Raw genomic sequence first — 25,913 nt, 5'->3', positions numbered from 1 at the left:
GATGTTGGAGACTGTGGTTAACAGCATAAGGTTGCAGTTTGAAACTGAGAAAGAAAATTCAGTGCAAGAGAAATTCAGTTAATAAAACTAAAATTCATTGTTCTGTCCATCATTCATTTCTAGAGTCCTTAATTTAACTTGGATGTGTCTAGGAAGAGCTAGCTTTTATCTTCACTTTCTGCTGCCATCCATTTGGAATCCCTCCAGCTCTTTCTTTTTGTTCAGCAATGGCCTGCCTTAACCAGATAAGATCCAAACAAAACCATTTGCCTGAGTTCACAAGACAGCCAGAAATAATGCTCTGAACAACTCATTGATACTAGTTTCCAAGATTTCTCAGTGCCTGATATACTGCGGACATAATACACAATTCTTTCTCGAGCAATAAACAAAGGTCAGAAACAGAAAGGGAAGCTGCAGTTTACATCTGCTGCTGTTCCCTCTCTGGATGCAGCACCTAAGACAAATAGCATCTCCCAAGCACTTCACCATCTTCACTGCCCCAGAAGGAAGCTGCCAAGTTTAATGCTAACTAAAATTCACTAAGAATATCTTCCAGACAAAAATTCTCACCAGGAAGAGGAAAAAATAAATAAGAAAGCTACTAAAAAGAAAAGCATACTTAATGCTTTTACTTTTTAATGCTTATAAAGATCTCTTCTAAAACTCTAGAATGGTTAAAATGGCTGCTGTTTGCCATTGTATCGGGACAAAGGGTAAATGGTAGATAACTCTGAAGTCTACGGCTCTGGGCCACTACATACACCAATACTGTAAGTACAAGAAGTTCCTAGTAATATAAATACGCAGCTGGTTCCTTCACAAGGACAGAAGTACCAGGAGTACCCTGACCCTGAGCTACCTTCAGAAGCCCTGACTTAATACTGCGTTGATCCCTGGCTGAGAAATGGGAACCAACAGAATTCAAGAGGCCTGGGAAAAAAAAAAAAAATATATATATATAAAATAAATCTCTCAGTAAGAGATAAGAAGAATTTCATCTAAAATTTCAAACACAAAAGTCTAATGTGTAAAGCAGAAGATGAGACTGAAGATCCTGATAACTGCTTTTTTTGACTACATGGAAGTGTGGGATGTTCACAGTGTAACAGGGCAGTGGTAGATGGGAAGGTAAACACAGAGATTTTATGCTGTTGTAATCAACATAGCACTGATCACATCCTGGGAGCTTGAACAAATACACTGCAGTCTCAGACATAATTATGAAATCATGCCTTCATCCTGTCCCTTTAAAGTATCTTTTAAACATATATATGCATCGTCTATATTGTCATAGAGCAGAAAAAGGAGCAATCCATACATATTGGTGTAACAGATTCTTAAAGCAATAAGATTAATACATTACTGATATTGACAAATCAGTATTTATGGTTGTCATTTCATATAGGTTGGGCTCGTCGTGAGAAGATGTGTGTACATTCCCTTGGGAGTCACATACAAGCCTGCTTCTTCTTTTCCCCTACTTTTCTTCCATTAGTCCTGAAAAGCAGCCAAACTTCAGCATCCAGTATATCAGCAGCAAGGGCTAGAGAAGATGAAGTACATCATGGTACTAAGCCTATGACATCCTACAGGGTTTTTAGTTCCAGTCTTCTTCTGCTGTCCTGCCAGCCAAGGACCTCTCCAGCCAAGGGAAACCAACCCCAAACACCTACCACACGTTTGCTCTCTCTGACCAGCATGCACAGTCTTGCAGCCACATCTCCTGCAGCCCTCACCCCCCAGGGCCCTACTGTGTACCTGTCCCCAGCAGGCATACTTAGCACAGTACCTTATTTTGCCATTATCAAGTACTGCCTGAGGTCTTGAATATGTACAAGGTTTAGTAGACATCTGTGGGTTTTACATCTGTCAAAGCTCCATAAATCACTTCTACAAAAGGGAAAGTGGATGAGCCATGGTGCTTATAAGCACTTTGAAATTACAACTTGGAAGGTGATTGTTGATCACCCCTGAAATATGACAAAAAAGATATAATGATACAGCTAAAATGCAATTTGTAGGTAGTACACAAACTATAAATTGTTCTGCTTATAATTTTCTTTCTGTTATTAAGAAATCTGTGCAAGACAAAAGAATGTCCATATCCACTAGACGATACTGCACATCACATACCTTCAACATTATACAGCTTGGAGTTATTCACATCATCGACCTTAGTCACCTGACACCTAACAAATGAGTGACAATTTCTGGTCTGAAAGGCCAGAAGAGGCAACCACTTCCAGAAGGCAATTATCATTCTGCATCACTGTCTGGAAGAAGCCTCCCTCCTCACCATCTGTAGGGACATCAGTCCCCTCAGGGAGGCACAGGGTATGGGTATCTCACACGAGACAGGATTTTCTCCATAATGTGCCTGTCCCCCTTGGCTGCCTCCTGGATATCCAATCTTAAAATCCTATGTTTAGAATGTAACTCAGCAACTACAAAATCATAAGTCAAGATACTAATGAACTTTATTACTTATTTCAGATATTTCTATACCTGATATTCAGAGGACTGTATACACATCTGTAACTTGAATTACTTTAAAAAAAAGCTACCAAATTAAGCCTAAGAAAATATAAATTTTAAACACATTTACCTTAATCTTTATTATTGTACTGCAAAATGCTAAAATTTTATCAATAAAACAGTGTTATACATTATATTAAAGCAACCTACAAAGCGGATAATTAATCCTTTCTAGGAAAAAAAAAAAAAAAAAAAAGAATCCCACCATTATTTTTGGTATTTCCCAGCTAATTTATAAAATGTAACAATGAAAAGATTTTACACTGAAACCAATTTACCTCTGCAAACAAGAAAAAAATACAAATCTACTTGTGATTTGTTACATTAGCACATATAATATACTTGACAAAGACCACAGACCTTGATTTAACCATATATATTGAGGTTTACTTCCCTGTGTAAATACTATGTTAACACGTCGGGGCTACTGCTTCAGGGTCTCAGAATAAAGGGAACTGATAGGGAAGGCTGTCAGTCAAATCCTAACACCACTGGAAAAAAATAATCAATGAGAACACGGTAGCTATCTATCTCATCTGTTAATCAGAAAGTCAAAAAAATCTGATTGAGTACCTCGCTGGAATGTAGAAAGTAAGCAGAACTCAAGCTAGCTAAAATGAACTCAGCGTTCCTTGTTGGGATATTTCTACATACCTTTGTTAGCATTTGCTACAGAAACAATTTGTAATGGTGAAAAAACCCTCTTGTGATCACCTTGCAAGAATTCTCAAGGATAAGCAAATGAAATAGGGTTTATTTATTTATTCATTTAATTTCCTGTATTGGAGTGACAACACTAAAAAATGGTAGGTGGGTTTAAAAGTTTTGGTACAGAGCAATTATGATTTTTTTCAAGTGAGTTCAAAGGAGAGAAACAATTCTCGTCCTCAGAATTTAACTGTTTGGTAGTACAGTCTCTTGAGATGGTCACAGCAAGGGGAAATCCATAAATCCAACTGGGAATACTAGAAGTTATTCTGTATGTCTATAACTTTCTCACATTATCATATTCACTGTTACCCAAACTCTCCGCAGTGGCATCAGAGGAAGCTGGATTGAGCAACAATGAAAACACCATTTCCTTCAGCAAGGAGCTTAAAGAATCTCCTTAACTATAGCTTACGTTCAGATTTCCTAAATAACTAAGATATGCTGAAAGAAATACATGTTTTCTAAATTAAATCTGCTTTAAATCCACATGAATTATCATACCACTGTAGATCCTGCCCCCTACAAAGAAATTACTTTAATAAAGAATTTGGAAACTGGAAATCCAACTTAAAATATTTACGTCTTAGGAAGTCTACATTTAATCAACCTGCCCCCTATGATCCTTGGAGGCTTAGCTCACACTGACATACTTGAAAATGTCCTTAGTTGTAACAGGGATTTCTGTGAGCTGTGATTTTAGAACTCCATATATGGCTGCAGTACATTTCACACACAAAGTCACCCACTCTTCAGTAAGTACCTCAACAAATATACAATAAATTAGAGTTATTATGATTACTTAAGTGCTGGATTAACAAAGCAATTTGAGGATTGGTTTATACTAAAAACAACTTATAACTCTGCAACTGATGCAGAAAAAAATACTAGCAGAAAAAAATACTAGCATCTCACACTTCTTTAAGCTAATCTTCAAAATCTGTGCTTATTAGAGCAGGTCATACTTAGGTATGTTAACCTCATAAAATTTTGGAAAAAAAACAAAGAAAGAAAGAAAGAAACAAACAAACAAAAAAAACAACAACACAAAAACACAACTTCTTCCAGGTACCTGAGTCTCATCTGATTTAGAACAACTTTTTCTTGTACATCTTTATTGTGTACTGTCTGTGTATACTCAGCAGGTGCAATAAAAAAGCAGCTGCCCTTTGCCCGCTTGATTTAGACCAGTGTGAGAAGCTGAAATCAGAAGGAGTACTTTCCCCAAATACAATCAAAGGTCAAATACAGACCTCATGAAGTTCTTCACAGAAAATTTAAGTGCAGAAATGGATGCTGATGAGTTTCAGACAAAAACACTAATGGCCTTGTCTTTAACTAAGCTGTTGCTGTGTGAGTTCATTAGGTTAATCTTCCTAAAAGGGTTCAGATACATATATAAAAAGCATGTAATGTTTGTTCTAAGCACCACAACAAATCTCAGTGACATTTATACTAAGTATTCTATTTGCACTCTTCATTTATATTTAAGTCACTTCCTCAATCATAACTGGCAACTAAACTTTATGACTTCAATAATTTTCAAAAGCAAATGACTTTCCACTCAGGCTTTAGAAGCTAGATTTCATTCTCTGTTTCTTTCCTTTGATAAGAAAACACTTTATACATATCTCAATGTAAAACCAGGGTTAGCAAAACCAATTACTGGTATCTTCTGACCAAAAAATAACCTCTGCATGTGTATTCTTATTTGTACGTAGCTTTTTTCCTTTATTTTTTTCTCTTTTTCAACAGACACATACAAATAACATGTCACATAGATCTGAGGAGTGAAGCAAAGAAGAAAGCAATGTTTAATGCAAGAGGTCACCTGTCTGCTTTCTGTAAAACAAAAGCTTTGTTTGGAGAGCCCTATGTACAATCAACCATTTTTCCATGAAGTAGACATTTTCTTCTTTTACATAACGGAACATTCATTTATGCAACCATTTCCTCCGCCACAATCTTCACGATTTTCTCAAAACCTGAATAGTTTTGCAATCTGGTGTAATCAGTAAACACTAAAACACATCAGTATATAACTGCGTAGCTAGTTGCTTTATACTTAAGTTACACTTAGTTCTTTTACACAACATGGCATAGTTAAACAGGTTTGGATCAACAAATACTTCACTTGCTTCATACTACTTTGTTCCATTTAAGATAATCAACAAACACAAAGCCCTGGAAAATGAACATGTAGATGATTCACACTTTGCCCTATGGTCTATGAATTTTAATTGAAACATGTAGAGAACTTAGGACAGTAAGATCCTTCAGATGATTTTTCACTAGCAACAAGAAATTTTGGAACCTTTTTTTGGCCTATCTGATTCTGTTTAACCTTATAACATAGCTGACATATTGATACAGTAGCATATGTCTTCAGGTTGTATTAACTGGTCTTTGAATTATAAAAGAAATTGTTTTTTTTCTTTTTTCCTATGCTATCCTTACAACATAGCTGTGTGTTCCCCTCAACCTTTCTAACAGGAGTTTTTTTAAAGCCAGTTTTGTGAATCAGTGTAACTTGCATTAAGTACTATTAATTAAACAACATCCATTGATGTACTATGGCACATTTATTTATTGTGGAACATTGATCTTGCAGCACAGTTAATCAGCGTTTGCACAGACAGGGTGCAGTTACCACAGACAGGGAGGTGTAACCTGCTTCACATTTCCCTGAGGTCCCAGGTGGATTCAGGGTTGGGTTAGTACTCGATGCTGTGTTCACTTCCCCCCTTGCTTTCTCCTGGATTTAAACTGGCACTTCCACTCTGTTGCTCGTCATTCTTTCTTACGTATATCCACCTTTTCCTCACATTACACTTCGTCCTGCAGTAATGTGAAATGTTAACTAACACTTTAATCTTACTTTCTTGATTTGAGTACTGTTATCTTCCTAGGTGCTTTATGTCATGACTGTGCTCTACATTGCTAGCAAAATCAGGGGATCTGTGTAGTTCACTTGCAATTCATTCCTGAAACACTGGAGTAGCAGACAATCTCAACAGCAAGCAAAGCCAATGATACATCAGTCTTCACTATGCTCAATAGAACTGATTTTTAAAGCATCCCTTCTCTGCTGATCAGTGCTCTAGCAGGACTTTGTAAGGCCACTGCTTTCCTCCTAAAATTCCCTTGGGGTCCTCTGTTACCCTGCTCACCCTCCTGCCGTTGGCAGCAAGAGCCAGTAGAACTTGTGTGTGGTCTTCATGAAGATCACTCGAGGCTGCAACGGAGCACTGCTTTTATCCTAGTCTGTTACTACTCAACTAACAATCCTGACCCATCTGTCTGTGTATTATATCACACTGGATGCCCCTGAAGGATTTTTTTTTTTCTTTCTGACATGTAAAAGGAGCTATTTGTTGGTATAATTCTAGCAGGAACTCCCTTTTGTTAAGCCATTCTGCTACACTCAAGAATATATTAATTCCTCCTCCACTGTCTGTGCCTACTTTGGTTCTGTATTTACCCCTTATTAATACCTATACAATCATACATTGTTAATAACAGAATTTGGGCTTTGTTTTTTCTGGCTAATATAAACACATATAGTTCCTTTAGCTTACAAACTGAATACAGATTTCCCTGCCCTTGAATTCAACACATCTTCAACAGCTTTTATTAAGACATATCACATAGATATTAGCTGCAAAGATAAAAATATTTAAAATCTAATGTCTTGAGAATGTAGACATGCATCCATTTCTTAAACCATCTCCTCTCTCTAAGATACTTATTTTAAATGTCTGGTGGAATGGACTATTTGAAGGAATGAAGCTGTCTCTTCCTCTATGTTTTATTTACAAATTCATTTTCTTTTTTCTTGTTGACTTCTTTTTAAGCAACATTGTATCTTCACTTAAGAATACTCAAAAAAATGAGAAGAATGAGACCATTTGCATTTGTAATTGCACTTTTCCTTGAACAGTAATTCAGATAATAAAGCCCCCAAGGAAAATTATGGCAACTAGACTAGCTGCTTCATTCTTAATGACCATTGTCAAATTAAGCATGCAGCATCCCCACATGGTGACAGTCTTTGAAGCAACTAAGATAGCTCTTTGCCTCACTGCAATAAAAGTACCGGGAAGCTGAGAGTACCTACAATACTCTTTTCTTCTTCTGATTGTTCTTCAAGAGTTAACTCTGCAGCCGCTATGCTCTGTCCCCTTCATGTTTCAGTCTGGAGCTAACACCAAGCTATAGCTAAATCATTGCCACTGACAACTCATCCAGATAATTTCAATTTGCTACTAATCAAATAATCATTAGTGTGAGGTGATGGGCACTTTCATGATGGATCCAGTGATTTACATGTGGGAAGTAGGGAATTGTGAGTGCATAAGTATCCATAAGCATTTGCTTTGTAGTGACCATTTGTCAAGGTCACGACAAGTAGACAGATTCAGTACTTTGGTGACAGTAATAAAGAGCAGAAACTTACCCAAAACAATTCAAATGAGCAGGTTTTAAAAGTATGACACTTTCCCTGTAGCACTGTCAGGAGGGAACAAGGGCAGATTGCCTTACAAGGGAAGCCGAGCCAGGAGCCAAGCGTCACAAAGCAGGCAGGGGCAGCAGCCTCCCTGACCAGGTGCCAGGAAACCAAAGCAGTGAAGTCAGGGCCAGGACCAGGTCTGGTGATGGGAACCAGAGCCAGACAACAGGCCAACAAGCACCCAGCAAGTCCATAGTGATGAGGCAGGAGCAGGGTCAAACCAGAAAGTCAAGTTGGCAGGTTGGGATGCAGATCAGGGTGAGGGAGGTATGAGATGGGACCTAGACACAGCACCAATGCCCAGCAAGGCAGAGGCCAAGCACGGGAACCCCAGGTGTTAACTCGGTGCCCCAAGCAAAGGCAGGGGGAGCTGCTGCTGAGGCTTGGTCCAGATTTTCATTCACGACAGCAGTTCTCAGTGAGATGGCCTCTGAAAACCAGTTAAATGCTTAGAAGGGAGAGGGTGAGCACTCTCCTGAGAAGCACTTCCAGATTTACAGAACTGTATGACATACAGAACTTTTCAGGTTCAGCAGAGAGGAGATACCTTAATTTAAAAACAATGAAAACGACAACAACAAATTTATAGTAGAGTAGAGTAGAGTAGAGTAGAGTAGAGTAGAACAGAACAGAACAGAATAGTTCAGTTGGAAGGAACCTTCAAAGATCAGGGCTAACCAAAAGTTAAAGCATTGAGGGCATTGTCCAAATGCCTCTTGAACACTGACAGGCACAGGGCATCAACCTAGGAAGACAACAACTCTAGAAAGTCTGTTCTGGGATTTGACCACCCTCATGGTGAAGACATTTTTCCTACATCCAGCTTGACCCTCCCCTGGCGCAGCTTTGTGCCGATCCCACCCGACAGAGACCAGCGCCTCCCTCTATGCTTCCCCTCCTCAGGAGGCTGCAGAGAGCCATGGGGTCACCTCTCAGCCTCCTCTTCAACAATCCAAGTGTCCTCAGCCTCTCCTCACAGGACATGCCTTTCAGTCTTTTTGCCAGCTGTGTTGCCCTCTTCTAGACACTTTAAAGGACCTTAACATCCTTTTTTTATATCGTGGAGCCCAGAACTGGATGCAATGTTCAAGGTGAGGCCACGCCAACTCTAAATACAGCAGGAGAATCACCTCTTTTGACCAGCTGGATGTGCTGTTTAACGCACCCCAAAACTCAGTTTGCCCCTTGGCTGCCAGGGCACGCTGCTGGTTCACATTGAGCTGGCTGTCAGCCAGCACCCCCAGGGCCCTTTCTGCTGAGCTGCTCCCCAGCCACCTGTCTGTACCTGTGTCCGGCAGTACCCCATCCCAAGTGCAGATTCAGCACTTTCCTTTGTTGAACTTCATGCTAATGATGATTGCCCAGTGCTCCATTCTATCTATGTCCCTCTGCAAGGCTTCTCATCCCTCCCAGGAGCCAACAGCACCTCCCAGTTTAGTGTCATCAGCAAACTCACTGAGGATGCATTCCACTCCTGCATCCATATCATTGATAAAAATGTTAAACAGGACTGGCCTAGAATTGAGACCTGGGGAACACCACTGGTGACCAGCCACCAGCCAGAGGTAGCTCCATTCACTACAACACTTTGAGCTCTACCATTGAGCCAGCTCATCACTCAGCGTAGCATAAACCTGTTTATCTCACAGTTGGACAACTTGTCTAAAAGAATGCTGTGAATGATGGTAACCAAAGCCTTACTAAAATACAGAAAGACTACGTCCACTGCGTTCCCTTCATCCACCAAGCAAGTGACCTTATCACAAAAGAAGATAAAATTACCAAGGCAAGACTTCCCCTTCATAAACCCATGTTGACTATGCGGGCTAATAGCTTTGTTCTTTAAGTGCCTTTCAATACCCCCTGGGACAGTCCTCTCCATAACTTTCCAGGAACTGAGGTAAGACTAACAGGTCTGTAGTTTCCTTGGTCTTCTATCACACACTTCTTTTAGACAGGCTTAATACTGTCTGGCTTCCATTCAGCTAAACCCTTTAGAGCCTATTCTCGGGGGACACTGCTGACTAGCACCATCTCTTGGCATAACATCAGTGCTCCTCCTAATGGAACCCTCATCCTCAATCATTCTTAGTTTACAGCCCTCCCCAGCAGTCTCACAGGTTATGGGCCAAGAAACTTTTATCCCATTGAGACAGGTGTATCCCACCAGGCCCCAGCAGACCTCTCATCTCAAAGACTCTTCGATAATTATAAAACCCAAAATTCTGGTGGAGGCACCACACCAGTCTTGGAGCCAGGCACTCATGACCTTGGCTTTCCTTTGTAGCTACGTTGTTGGCACCCACTTGAAAGCGGAGGACTAGTACTAGTCCAAAGACTGTATTATGCTCAAAAACTTGCTGGTAACATCCCTGATCTGAGCCCTGGGGAGGCAGCAAACTTCTCTGTGAAGAGGGTCTGGCTTGCAGGAGGGAGTCCGTTCCCTTATGGATGGAGTCACCTCTGACTACAACCTGCCACCGTTTCTTCATGGCACTGATGTTGATGCTTGCCACAAGGCCTTGGTTGATGTGACTTTGGAGGAAGAACCTGCACAGATGCCTGTTCTCTTTTTCACAGGTTTTTCTACAAATGGAGCTTTACTGTAGCCATCAACAATTTTTGTGCAACGTACTGCACTTAAAAACATGGAGCAGTAGGGCAGCATCTCCTATTTAACTGTTCTGAACAAGGCAGCAGCATTTGTCTGTTGCTGTAAAGCTTTTAGACTTAAATTTGTACACACAAAATTAACAGTGAAAATAAATCAATAAGCATTCTTCTCAAAGTAAGAGTCCTTGTAACTGAGACCAGATAGTTACCTATCACCAGAAAGTTTAAAATTAATATTTAAAGAAAAACCTGTACTGCAAGAAGTAACAGTTGTCATACTGAATGTATAACCAACCAACCAACCAACCAAAAAGTTTACAATTTTTGAATCAGATGCTTAAATAGGAGCCTTTAAACAGAGGGACTAAAATACATAAAAGGAAGATATGCCCCAAAATGATTCAGAGCCAAAGTATTCAGAATTTCATTAACAACCTATTTCACCATATAAAGCCTTGTCACTCGTTTTTAGGGAAACACTGCAGGTAGGAAAATTTTGCAAACAAAGGGAATTGGTGTTCTTGTGCAAGGAGAAAACACTTAAAATTACATCTCAAAATTAAACAGAATGAAACCCACAATTCTACTTATTTTTACATAGACAGTCATGTATGGAAGAGCTGTTTTTGCAGTTCTGCTGGACAGCTGCAGACAGTGGAGAACTGTTCATCAAAATACAGAGACCAAAACTACATGATGTTTCTAGTCTACTGCCCTGACCATGGCAACGGAGAAAGCATCAGGTACATGCACATCTTCTAAATGTGCAGATAAGCTAAATTTCACCCTTCACTAGGTTTCAGGCAACAGGACAATTCTTAATTCTATTGGCAAGCTGAGGCAATTTAAAAATACATGTATCTTATTCATTTTGACATGTATTTCAAATTCAGTAACCACGTATTTGAAATAATTTATCCTTCATAACATGGAGCAATAAAAATTTACTTCTATTTATCTATGCACTATCGGGAAGACAAAAGTCTATAGCAGAGAATGAATGATAACAGCAACTTCTTACTAAGGTGGTACACAGATTTTTAACAGTTATAGCTATGAAAATCTAAATCTTAAATAAGATTATTTTGGTGACATTGCAAACAACTTTTTTTTTTAATGTTTTGAGACAAAAGACAGAAACCATATCTCAACTAGGAATGTAACTAAGTAAAAAGCAAACAAACAACAACAACAACAAAAAAAAAAACAAAAACAAAAAACAAAAACAAAGCACACAGGATCTGCTTTCTCCCACTGCAGCAGTTTTATTACTACAAAGGAAAGTGCATTTTTCCTTTATATAGTGAGGTTCTATTATGTGTCCTCTTTGATCTATGTACATTTACATGACAACCTTTGTCTTTTAATCTAAAACTTCCTCACTGAGAGTAGTAACCATTCAAAGTTCTTTATCTTCAGTCATATCTTAGTCTTGCCTTAGTACCGTTGCTCAACCACTTGTGGCAGATATATTGCAGAATCTTTATTAAGCCCATCTGTTCAAATGCCCATTTTCTCTCTCTCTTTATGAGAAGTTGCTCTTTTCATAAAGTCATTGTTGTGATGAAGATGAACAGAAAGGAATTAAGTTTTTATAAATACACTACTTTTTTCATGATACTGAATTTTTCTGGTATCTTTTAATAGAATAACTACTTTAAAAACAAATTGAGATGTGTACAAATGAGATATGTAATCTAATGATATTTAACAAAAGACTGGAAGAGTAAATTATTTATTTGTCTTTTTTTAAGTTAATTTCTACTACAATTATCCTATTTCACATCTTAGAAACAATTTAGTTATAAAAAGAGTTATAAAAATGAGCTAGCTTTACTGAAATAAAAATTCCATATGCTCCATCTATACAAATGAACATTTGTGACTTGCTAAGTTTAGATTAATGAAAAAATGTTCCCACTGCTCCCTTGTGATCATGTAGAGTGTTGCAGTTATGATCAAGATTTTTTATTTTCTTTTCATTCAGGGGTTTCACATCAACAAGCAAAGAAAAATAGTGTGGGGCCTACATGAATGAGGTGCAGCAGTGATTAGCACAAATTTTGTGATCCAGACTACGTAGCCCACCTCTATTCTATGTACAAACAATGACTTAATTCTGGAAAACAATGTGTGAATACTTACCCTTATTAATATATATATATAATGTTCATGGTAAAATTGAATAATTCATTAAAATTCCAAATTCACAGGCTCATCTGAATTCTCATAAAGAAGAAAACTGAAGGGTAAGGGTAAAGAAAGGGTAATAAAGTACAAATATCATAGAGAGGTACACAAAAGCTAACTAAAAGAACAATCAGTGAGCAGAACGCAGCATAAGAATGACTGTAGACATGTCACATGTTTGCCCAACTCTAAAAATGTATGGAAGGGAAAAAATCCCTGAAAATATCAAAACCCTGAATGGATAATGCACGCTCTCAGAAATTTGAAAAATAGGGCTGTAGGAAAAAAAGTTTTAGCTGAGAAACCTTCCACAGTCTTCATCTGTGAAGCCTGGAGAATAATGCAAAGCAGTGCTCATGAGTGAACATCAAAACATGATGCTGCAAGAGACTGAGATGGGCACAGTGAGTTAATAAGAGAATATTACCAACAAAGATAGACAATATTTACATCAATTCTTGCCAGCAACAGCAAAAGAAAGTAGAAAAACACCACATAAATCTGCACATTGAAGACTGCAGATGTTTCAAATGTAAGATTTTCTTTTTAATTGATGGTTTTGATAGCACTTGATGGCATTTACTGTGTGGTTCTGTGGCTAACACAGCAGTGGTTCAAGGTATAACAAATCAAAAACACTTTGAAAGCTGACCCAAATTACCTAGTGGATTGGAAGAGAAGTCACTTGTGAATGCAGAAATACAACAGGACGCTGCCCAATCAAGCACACCATCTTTGCAGTCTTCTGTCTCTTGAAGGAACATAGAATAGCAGTAAAAACGGGTATAGAGAGAAGTTGTTAACATAAGCACACGGGAAATTTGGGGTGAATAACCCAAATACTTTGTGAAATTCAAGACAGCAGGCTGCCCTGCCAAGACGGAGAACTGCAGAGGCATATTTTCCCACAGGTGAGAGAACTATTTCCTTGCATGAAAGAAAAAAAGTAATTCAAGAAATACCTTTAAGGAAATCTAAGATTGCTGAAAATCAGAAATGTGTCTGAGCAGTACGAGACATGCAAAAAAATGCTCAGTACTCTGAATTTAAGGACTGCTGTAATGGTGCAAACAACTGCTGTTTTGTGGAAGTGCTTGGTTTTTATCTGTGTTTTGCATTAAATGAACGATCAAGTAAATAAAGGTAGTTTATAAAGGTGGTAGATTTTATAATTTATACTTTTGTTTATAAAGATAGCAGGAATAATATTCTAAGTAGCATTCAGTGTTATAGTCTAAAATGGTGTGACGGGCAGACTGTGAAAATTAAAATTTTATCTACCCTTTGCAACGGCTTCTCAGACATTCCACATTATGGTATTTAATCTCAGTCCATTGCTAATATTGAAATTGTTGTTGATTCAAACTTCATATGAAAAAACAGATTCTTCTCCCTTCCTGTTCTTAGAGCCAGCTTTTATAGAAGTGCCTGGAGGCAAACATATTCCCGGCATTCATAATTTTTAAGGTGGGGTGCAGTGCCAAGGAAATGCTGTGTGATCTGGCCTTCACTCAGATCGGACCCTGCTCTGAAGTCTACTAACGGCATTGATGATTAAAAATTGACATTTTCATCAGTTGCCACAAAATCAATTGATTTGTCATCTCTGCAGGTCTAGTTGATAGTGAACTAAACATCTTTCAGTATTTGAGTGATCTCAGTGTGGGATTAGGTAAAGAGCAATCTGATGCTGAAAAGGCATGCCCTAAGAGCACAGTAGGATGAGTAGCAGCAGCAAGCTTGTCACGAGGCAGAGACATGCTTACTGAGGCTGTGGAAGAGCCAAGGTCAGGACAAAAAGAGCGAAATCCAGAGATTAGTTCCTGGGGCTGTTCCTTTCTTTTCAGACTGCAGAAATACTTTATAGGTGTAGCTCTGGGGATTTAAATACAGAAGACTTTTCATTTTCTTTCTTTTTTCTTTTTTTTTTTCTTCTGCCAGAATCTTTGTGAGCTCCACACTCAAAAACCTTAGCAGTACAGAATGGATTAATAGAGGATTACAAGAAGAAGATTATATTTCCAGATCCTCTCATCTCTTTTTAAAATGTCTATCCTAATATTACATTGCATGTATTCAACATGATTCCTTTTTGCAGAGCCATATGTTAATAAGGCTGTCAAAAGAAAGTCATTTTTTTAAAGTAGCTGAGATTTGTGCAGAATTCGGAGAGGATTTGTTTAGCTTATAAAGAAGGTTAGCAGGACTTTTCATTAAAATTCTAGAATCATTCAAGATTTAAATGTGCCCTTATTTTGTGAACACTGTATTTGGTTTTGTATTTGGCCTTTTAGATACAGTATTACCTGACATTATATTTCTTCTCTTTCCTCCCTCCAATACTTGATGCCCTCTGACACTCTTGTGTAACACAAACTCCAGCACAAAATATCATGGACTCTCCCCACTCCTTTCATCCTGAGAACAATATTTCTCAGAGCTTTTCCAGTCACCAGCATTTGGCAATCTGAAAGGTCTGATCCTACTTCTATGAAGTCAGTTGAAAAACTTCAAAAAAGAGTCAAACAGGCTCCCCAGCTCTCTGTACAGCCTTTAATCCAGAATATTTAAAAGAAAAACCTAGTGTTCTTCAAAAAGTAAAGTAGCAGAAACTTCTTTAGAATTAAGGCTCCCAGACAACATTACAAAATGAAAAATAATTTTGATGTTTCTGCATGTTTTATCTCATTAGAACAGGAATTGTGGATTACGTCACTTAATTCTGGTTCTCACCTAAGATATGCAACAAGCTACAGAGCCAAGTGGCCAGTGTTGCAGTTTAGCTGGATGAATTCATGTCTTAGAAGGAACTAGGATGCGACCACTGGCCATATTTCCTCATGATGAAATGCCTGTCAGAGCTCCGGTATCCAAAAGTAAAAGGCTCCTGCCTCAAAACAATGCCTTACAATGTGCAACTCCTTATCTTGCCTGATGAGTTATAGAATTTAAAAATCATACATACTATTTCTCATTCGATCCTCCAGAAACAGTTATATCTAACAACTCAAAAGATCACCAAACATCAAATTCTAACAGACAACTTAATGAGATCAAATTGCCTTTTCTACTTTTATAAGTACATGTAAAAAAAATAAGCATGGTAAGACCCCGGCATGGGTTGGACCTAATTTCTCATTCTCATTTCTAGGCAGAAGAGCTGTTAATGCAGGTATTCTCAGAGATTCTCAGTCATCGGTCAGATCAGTCAGGGATGCTGTCAAAGCTGTTGAATGAGAGGGTAAGAAAACACTTTTTCTCATCCACATACAAAACTGGAGAAAAAAATCTTCAAAGATTATCCCAAAATTAGGGAAGAATATTGGTGATTACAAGAACCCCTTCTAATTGTACCTAACATATGTTCCTGTAACTCCAGCTTGTTGCACCAGTGCGGAGCAGGATTGGAGGAACCGTGAGTGGCCCACCTCAGTATTTAATTATTTATTCTATTTAAGAGAATAAAGTTAGTGGAAATAAGCAAGCCTTTCAAGGGTACATTTGATTCCGTTTTTCTGAAACGAAATACATTTTAAAAGCCTCTTAGAAGGAGAAATAGGCTAAAAGAATAAGTTAGCATAAAGCAACCAGTATTACCTTGTCAATAATTTGACTGATCAGCTGTTATAAATAGTCAAGATACTGGTAAATTATGCAGATACTTAAACATGCAAGGTCAGCAGTAGTGATATGAGACCTCTACTTTTAGAAAGATTAGAACCCTAGTTACGTATCACTTCTTTGCACTCTGTATTACTTTAAGCATAAATAAAATGATATACAAGAGTCACATGCATGATTCAAAATGCAAGACAGCCCCTGCACACAGGTATCTCCATTTCATTGCCAGATTCCTCCCTTCCCCCAGCACTGAGAAAGTTGCTTGCTATACAGCTGAACTTTCAATAAATGTGGGAATATGCATTTTCAGATCTTAAATCTAGGCAGTAGAGTGAAAAATAAAGAGTTGTAAAACATCTCCTCCTACTGGGTCAGCTCTTTCTACCAGCAGGCTTTTATTTTTTGAGGTTCCTAAGCAGGTGGAACCAAACTCTTTACAATTTGCATAAATGTAAACATTTATTGACCTCCCTGTTGCCTGTGTTTTCATAGATTAGACTTGGGCTTGTTTTATTTTAGGCTCTGGAAATTCAAACAGAAGCAGATGTTTCACATCACCTGCAAAAACATGGCTCCAAATTTTCTCTTTAGAAAATAATCCCTCAGGATGGAGTCCACTCCAGCAACTCGGAATAACTGTCCCTCTAAAAGTTTGCACAGTTAATAAGGAACAGTATGTGAAATTAAGAATATTTACATACAATGACATTTTCATGTAGCACCCTTTTTAGTGTGGATTATTCTACTAGATAGACAGAAAAAGACTTATGCATGATAGATGTGAGGAAATAAATTGTTGGGTTTTAAAGTTAAAATTTCCACATTTTTCTTCAAGACTTTTGAATGAATCTGAGCTGTGGCTCAAAGGCATGAGTAACATGAAAGTTCAGGTTCTAGCTGCAGCAGCTTTATTTATCCTGCAAAAAGAAGGCTTGGAAATAGGTCAAACCATTTTATTTTCTTCCGTTGCACCATTCCTCAGTTCTGAGGCAGGGGAGATTCTTCTAGGAATAAGAGTAATCCTATCTTTTACCTTTCAATCCATGATGTCCATAAAGAGATTTAATAATGGATAACAGTGACTGATCATTATAATGATGGACAGCTGAGTCTGCTAGGAGCTGAACTAAGAGCATCAACTTATTTCGAAGACACTGCTTAAAGAAACTTAACACTTGCACTCTAAAATGTACTTCTCATATTAAGCTCAAAAAGAACAACAAAATAAAAACAGATTAGTGATGACACACATTCTATTACTGATTATACCAAACAGAGGCTACTGTGACATCATGCTTAATAGAGGCTGGCCGTAGAAAGAAGTCAACAAATGAGCCTATAGTGTGGTCTGCACCTGCATATTTAAAGCAGGGAAATGAAAATGTTTATATACTTTGACTAAACTCATGGCCAAAGTCATGTGGGCAGGTGTTTCTAGCTTTTAAAAATCTGATTCCACAGAGTTAATTGAGAGTTTTTTACTGCTTCAGCTTCAGGGAGCAGTGGACTCAATAAACTGACTATATAGCTGAATGCATTAATTTTCATGGCAATTATCATTCCCTTCAGTAATGATCTCTTGTCTTCTGGTTATCGTTATTGTATAGTATTTGAAGTTTATGTGCTTGTGCAGGAATAAACTTAGAAGTTCTTTTAATATATTTAACAAACACTCCAGACAGAGTATTTTAAATAAAAATTCATTGCAGGTATTTTTGAGAACAGACTTTTAAAAATCTTAGGATCACTCTGTCAGACATGTATAGTACGTTACTCCACATATACTTATACCAAAACCAGTGGGACCACACATAAGCAAGAAACTGAGCAAGGCTGGCAGAATTAGTTCCTTGAATATCCCATAATACACTGCTGAAATAGTAGTTTTACTGAATTAGCAAGACAACTTTCTCCACTTTGGTCAGCCTTACATTTTAATGAAGGCTGTCTGGATTATTCCAGCTTCTGTCTTCTTTCCTTTCCAATGTCTCCCATCTACATTTTCATTGCTTTCTTCTGGTTCTGAATGTTGTAAAAACATTTTGTCCGTATCTTAAAAACCTGACTGTTTCAAGATGTAATTTCACACTCTTTTTTTTCCCCTTCCATAAGGCTAATTTCTCCTTTCACATCTCCCAGGAGCTCCCTGTTACCTGTTCTTTATCTCTTTCCTGCAGTATTTTTTCCTCTTCTAGCAATAACATTTCTTCATTCTTTTTTTTTTTTTTTTTTTAAATTCATGGTAGATCCTCCAATTATTCAGAGACTAATTCTTTCCTTCTGTTCTCTATCATTAAGGAACTGCAATCTCTGTGTACAATTTCTTTGTCAAATAGTGACTATTCCCAGAGGAACGTGCCAGTCCCCAAAGACCAAATTGAGCACAGCCCAAGTAATGGTAAGAATACAGATTTATCACAACTACTCTAAAGCAATGGGAGCAAGGTTTGTACTCTGTAACCACAGGACTGAAAACAAAACATATATATATATACCCAAACAAAAGGAAAGACTGGTTATGTATGGTAAATCTAACCCCTTCAGTGCAAGACAAGTATCTTGTAGTTAGGTTGATGGCCCACTTTACAGAAATCTCTTCAGTTCACCTGTCTACAATGATAGCAATACTTCTAAAGACCTAATCTTAGGCCTCAGCTGGTCTCACCTCTTTGTAGGAACCAAGCAGGCATGACTGTGATGATTCCTTACTCCCATACCTAGTTCAATCCAGGACAGACAACTGTATTTGTTCAGTGACTGGGGGAGGCAGGCAAGTTGTTATGGAACTACCTCTTCTTGCTAAAACTTCCCACTGCTCTACAGTTTGCAACTAAATGATTTAACTATTTAATTGTAAATATAAGAAGCATTGTCATGTTTAAAGTTAGGCACTGAGGAATGGGACTCATTCTTTCAGCTCAGGCTCTGAGCCTTAGTAAGAAATTTGTAGAAATACATGATGGATTATTTCCATTCCTCCACCCTGCTTAGGAGCTGAATCTTTCCAAGACAAGCGTTGACTTCAGAAGGTAGCCAAGGAAGCTAAAATCAGAAATCATTCTGAGTTTTAGAAACAGATCACAAAAGACTTGTACTATGCTCCTTGTTTAAATATGAGCTCCTTGTAGACCATTACAAAACTTTGTTTATCTAAATTATATGGCAGATGTTGGAAGCACAGCTTGTCAGATATGTGTAATTATAGATCTACTTTCTCTATCACTACCTAAATACCAAAGCCCTTATATAGGCACAGATTATTAGTATAGCTGTGCAAAAGAAATTAAGAGATGTTTCTAGCTTAGTGATATGCTTAGAGGATCCACGGCAGTGGAGCTGACCAGGATAATGTGCTGGTTAGGAGCTCGTGCTGGGAGTGCACATCCCAGTGCATCCCTACACACTCAGTTTGCCACCTGGTATAAGCAATTCTGCTCAGATCTCACATCCTCACTCAAACAAATTGAAAAGAAGTATTTTATCCTACCTTCTTTTCTAATGTGGCTGGCTGAGAGTCAAAATATAATTAGCTCTATTTTTCATTCACTGTGGCACTTAACGAGATCTTTTATGCTGCTGAAGCTGTTAAAGAACAAGCTGAGGAGGGAATAGTGAGTTAAAACAGATCATTCAAAAATGCACCTCTGGTCATGATATTCCCAAAACACTCATGAAGAGTTTGGATTTTTAAATGATATGTCCTATTCAACAGAAGAGCAAGCTAATGATTGGATCCTAAAAATGACATGCTGTTTCTCTTCTCTTACTGCAAAGATACAGATTCTTGGGAAAGTGATAAGGGCACATTTGCAGCAGACATATTTATTAGTCTTATTACTCTCTGGTTTCAGATATTGCTGCTTTACCCAGACAGTTTTATATTTATTGGAACTTAGATCTTGCAGCAAAAATTGAATGGATAAATAAGTCTGCAGGATGAACAATTTCATGCTTACTTTCCAAAATATTCATTATAGTCTACTCTGGGTTAAGAAATTGTTTGGAAAATAACATTCTACCATTACTTAGGTTGATTGCTTTGTTCTATCTAAAACAAATAGTGGAAGTATTATGAAGGTAACTATTTTAAAGTTCCCCTAAGAAAGAAACACACACACACACACAAAAAAAACTTTTTTAGAAACACCTCTTCATTGCCGTAGAGATGGTGCAGCATCTGTGAAAATTCCATGTATTAGTCTATTAATGTAATGTATTCGTTAAGAAAAGACAAAAGCAAACATTCAAGGTAGAGTTACTTGTTGTAAATAACTAATCACATTAATAATCTTCAGATCATATTTGAATAATTTTCCTTATTTATATTGTGCCACTCAAGACCTCATGTTGCCACCTTGTTTGCCATTGACAATGTACCCGTGTTTTAGCAATTGCTAACAGTAAGGCAAGGGAAGCTGTGAAAACAGAGAGGAAAGTTACCTCTGCACTGCAGGCAAATTGTGCATTATAAGGCATGACTGTCCATGGCACAAGCTTTTACTTAATGTGAACAGAAATTAAAAAGCAAATACAAACAAACAACCCTTCTTTCCCCCTTCACTCTTCCCCTTCCCCCCAGAAAAAGAAATCAAAACCACCACAGTTTAGTAAAGATTGTTGTCTGTTTCAAAACCACGGTAAGAGGGAAAACCCAAACCCAATACTGTCGGAGCACAAACTCAGCATTCAGTAGAGATTGTCAGCTGTTAAATCTTGATTTGGGCTGTGGAAAAGATCCAGTCTCTCAATAGAATATTATGAAACAATTGTTCCTTGTTTCATTAGAAACATCTCTTTTCATTTCTTTCCATACTAAGCAGGACCAAATGCTGCTCAACATGGCTTACCGTGAATGGGGAACAAGTACTCAAGTACTTTTGTAGTCTTCTGTGGTTTTTTTTTTTTTCTTTTTTTTTTTCATTTATTGGTGTAAAATAACAATGGAGTTACTTCCTTCTTGTATCTTCCTGCCATGTTATGAAACACGTACCATGACACCACAAGTGAAAGAGCAGTAAGCAACCCCTCATATACAAGACCTCTGACTGTCCAGGCATGTTAGGGGAACAGGGTGAAAGAGAAAGGAAGATAAAATCTTCTTTACCTCTGGTTTATCCTTTAGCTCAAAGACATTTGAAGATAAAATACATTTCCTTTCATCCTAAAGACAGCATTCTTTCCAAAGCCCTGTAGTATTTATTTAATATTCTTCTTGACAGAACCCAAATACTATCTGTGGCAGTTCTGACTCCTAATCCCAGTTCTTTTTGTACTAGTGTGGTTAGAATGACAACAGAAATTTAATGAAAGGATAGACGAGATGAAGGCATATATAGCCCTAAATTATCAAATCAGTGAACTGTAGAGCAAAAGGAAATTTCTAAGAACCAAACATCCTTGGTTACAGGAGGCTAAAAATCACATCCTCTGAGAATATACACTCAGAAGTCTGTTAAATTCAACTTTTAATATCTCAGTGAGGGAACATGACTGTAAATATCAAACAGAATCAAAATGGACATTTTGGACACCTGCAAGCATCCTGTAAGACAATGTAGCTACAAGAGCAAAAGAATTCATGGTATTTTCCCAAGACTGAATTTCTCTTCATAAATAGCAGATAATATAAATAGGTATAAACATACCCAATGTTCAGGTAGGTGACAGAAAAGTATTATGAAATCTACAGCATCTATTCAGGCAAGAGAGTAACTGAGAAGTACAATGTGAGCTCAGGCTTTTCTCTTAAAACGGATGCTTCACTATATCAGAGCCACAAGTAGTTAGTGGCACAACCTTTTGGCAGCCTTGATTTTAGCCTGACAGGCTACCAAAAATAGAAGAGAATGGAGCTCTTATAAAATCATTTACTCAAAATACTTGCTCTGAATTACACGACTTTTTTTTACTGAATTTCACAAAAGACTACCAGTAATCTATATCCCTAGTTCAAAGCAGGAGAATGATTCATCTCATAGAAACATGTAAATAACATTTTGATACAAAATTTCCATTTGGAATAATTACTTTTATATTAAGTCACCTACCTAGATCTTTAGACGAAAACACCAATAGGAATCTGGACTTCTTCACTCAGCATGCAGCTTGCAATGGCCACGATCCAGTCTGCAAAACACAGTTAAAATAATGTTACTCTACACACTTGCTTAAGTTCAGGTTAGACCAAACACAAGGCTATACTCCCTGCTCAGGAGTCTGTAGCTGATAAGTTATCTCAGGCACCTCTTAGAGGCTTCATTATTCTGAAGAATAATTTATTTAGCTAGTGTCATCCCATTTCTGCATATATACTAATATCTTCCACAAAGACAGTGCTGATGTTCACTGCTCTATCTCCCCAAATGTGTAAGTTTAACACGCAAGTGGTCAAGAAAGTCATCCTCAATGCAGGCTTGTTTCTCTCCTCATCTTTGAGCCATATTCCAGATAGACTGTATAAACCCAGGATGCAAGGAAGAAAAATGTGTTTGCTTTTTGAAACATGGAGAGAATCTAGGTCTCTGATGTTGTAACCTGAGACAGAAAGGACTGAACGAAAATGTTCATTTAAAATAAAAGGTTCCGCTGCTAGCACTAAATGATGCAGTGGAACCAAAGCACTGAAGGTGACTGAGTAGTTCAGTTGCAACTTCCCTTCTCCATTTTAAAGTCTTTCAATTTAAATCATTGAAATACTATGAACTTTTGAGTTAATCTTTTTTAGTTTGCTAAAATTCATAAGCAATCAGTTTCTTAGTATACCTTTGCTACTTCATCTGCTTTGACTTGCAATGGAGAATGTCTGAAAATGTCTGGTAATCTTTCAATGCAACTTGATATTGTTTAATACCTCCAAATAATATTATATATATATATTTTAATATTGTATATTAATATTTAAAATTATATTTTTGTTGTTAATATAGCAGAATATTTCATTAAATATTAAGTAAAATTGCAGATACTAAGCTCTCAACAGAAATGAAATTATATCACTGTTTGATTTATTACACATAAAATTACTTATTAGATTGAGTCAGGTATCAGGGTATATTAAAAATATCTTTTGGTAGAGAAAACAGTGCTAAAACTTTCTCCTTAACTAATAAAGGGTCATTAATGCTTAATTATAATCATCACTAGGACACAGCCTGTTCTTCATTGCACAGTCAGTTATTTTCATTTGTCTAGTCTTCTCAAATACACAACTGCATGTCATGTTCAATCCTTCACTGCACAGTTACACACAAGTGGGTGTTACAGAACACTCTGAGTTGCAGGCTACCTCAAAGTTCAAGGTCAAGCTTCCCAGCCATCCTGGATGCATGAACTGCAATGGCAGAGACTGGTACCTTGACCCCATAAGAATCCTACAGTAAGTAGTACCTGAAGCAATTTCACAGGACAACTGAATTGATGAATCTTGCTCAAATTTAAATTCAGAGATCATAAAGCTTGTCCTTGCCACCTTCTAGCAGGCTATTTGACTTTAACAACTCTGACTACGTTCATTAGCAAATAGATGAGAAGTTGTGTTTGATCTCAGCCTGTAATTCTATCCACCTCCCTTCCTAAATAAGTATATAATAGCAACAAAATACGACACTGCAAAGCTCTTAACTCACCGATTAGAACATTTGCATTTGAAACTTGAATTATCAGGCATTAGTTGAGTAAATTCAAAAAACACTTTTTTCCAGGGATCTAACAGGAGAATCCACTTTCTCTTGATTTTTGAATTAGGATGCTATCCTGGGGTTTTCTAATCAATTGTTTAAGAGGGGCTAACAGATATGGGACAAACCCAAAGTCTCATTTCAAACATTATAAGCTGAAGAGAGTTGAAGTACAACACAAACTTTTACATCATCCATTGTCCTTAGCCCCTAACAAAGATTAGGTATTTATTAAAATCCGTATGTTCAAACAGGCTGAGCTCTGAGTGCATGTGACTATTCATACACACAGAAGTCATCAGATACATTTAGTGTATGCAGGAGTGGAGTCTCAATCACTAATCTGAGCTTTACTTGAGACCTGGTAACTGTACAGGTAGACTTCAGTGGCAGGCAGGCCAAGACAGCTTAATGTCAGCTCTCAGAGGGGCCAGCAGTGTAGATTTTGCCACAGGTTGAAGAACAGATAATATGAATATTTTATTGACTACTATCTAATAAAAATCTTGGAATAAGAACAGAATGAACAGCCTGCTTATAGAGATAACCACTCTCTTCCTATATACTTGTGCCGTGATATCTTCAATACAGTTCCAGTAACAGTTTCAGTAATAAAACATGAACAAATAACAAAGACTTGAGTGTATCTTCAGTCTATATAGGCAAATTGAAGGTTAGATGACAAAGACTAGAGAAAGATACAACTGCATTAGAACATTATATATGGTCTACATAAACAAAACCATTAACAGTGCAACACCTAATAAAGTCTTTGTTTCTTGATACCTCTTTGTTGAGAAACAAAACTGTTAATTTGTAATTACACAGAATATTAAAGACAAAAAGTAACAATAACTATGCAACCTTGAAACTTGCATGATCTATAAACAAATATACAAAAAATTATAATTCTTTAAGTTTGCTTTAAAGTAAGTAAAAGAATTACTGCTTAAGCTCACAAACTTAAAATATTAACTCAGACTGCACAGATCTCTTGGAACATTTCTGTTGACTTAGGAAATGTTTGAAGTAATGATCACCTTCACAGTGCAAATTAACTGCTGTCCCTTGGATAGCAGAATTAAGAGAATACCTGCTTTTCTAGTATCAGTTTGTTGATTTATTTTAGTAAAGACCAATACGGAAAGGTCATCAAGGTCATCAACTAATGTTTTCTGGTAACAGAAGACTATGTAAAGACCCACCAAAACAGTGTGACCAGAAAACTCACTTGAAACTGCAAAACTGTTACGGTTAAAATTTCTAGCTAAATGACAGGTAGTGTTGTGGTCTTACAGAAACATCAGTTTTGCAAAATGAGTAACATACTGCACAAAGCAAATTCTGCTTTTTTTTTTTTTTGGTGGTGGTGTTTGTTTGGTTTTTTTTCCCGTTTGTTTGTTTGTTTGTTTTTTTAATGCAAGCAGAGATTTACAGAAATTGTATTGATGTGCTTCTGCATCACAAATACCTAAGAAGGTTGAGTTCTTAGCTTAAAAGGAAGTTAATACCAGCTGCATCAGTTCAAGTAGGAGGAAAAGGCTGTTTTATTTAGGGTTACAGTTTTTTCTTCCTAGTAGAAAATCTTTCTATATAGCCCCCAGTTGAAAGATAAAATGCAGAGTGTTGGTATATTAGTTGCACACTGTAAGGACAGATCTTAGTTTGTACCTACTGATACAATGAAAAAGCTACAGCTGTAATAACTTCTTTGAAAATCAATTCCTTATTACAGGCTTTTTACAATTGTGCTGAAGTGTCTTGAAGAGATCTGCTACTCTTTCTGCCAGTGTAAAAATTACTAGTAAACTATCTGTGTATCTTAACAATGATAACTAATAAATCACTTATTGCAGGAGCAATAATATTCTCTACTGTACTGAGATATGATAGTAGTGCTTATATAGTAAGGTAGAATAAGGTAGAATAACCATGACCACTGTAGGAAAATGGGTATTTCAGTAATTTTTTTAGAAGACTTTCAAATCTTAAAATAAATAAATAAATAAATAAAAAGTTGTTTTGAAGCCAAGTAAGAAATTTGAGAAAGCTACAGG

The 25,913-nt window shown here is 37.2% G+C and overlaps 1 protein-coding gene across 20 annotated transcripts in view; it reads right to left on the bottom strand.

The window, feature by feature from the left end:
* LOC106034895 (uncharacterized) overlaps nucleotides 1-25,913 on the bottom strand; it is a 570,359-nt gene that overhangs the window by 339,677 nt on the left and 204,769 nt on the right. For all 20 annotated transcript variants that reach the window (XR_010829466.1, XR_010829470.1, XR_010829469.1 and 17 more), the window contains one exon: nucleotides 22,228-22,306. The gene's annotated coding sequence lies outside the window, so the exon portion shown is untranslated. The remainder of the gene's footprint in view (nucleotides 1-22,227; nucleotides 22,307-25,913) is intronic.

Source organism: Anser cygnoides, chromosome 2 (assembly GCF_040182565.1).
Source record: "Anser cygnoides isolate HZ-2024a breed goose chromosome 2, Taihu_goose_T2T_genome, whole genome shotgun sequence".
Lineage (NCBI taxonomy): Eukaryota > Metazoa > Chordata > Aves > Anseriformes > Anatidae > Anser > Anser cygnoides.
The sequence above is the reverse complement of the archived record's forward strand: the minus strand, read 5'-3'. Positions and strand labels throughout refer to the sequence as shown.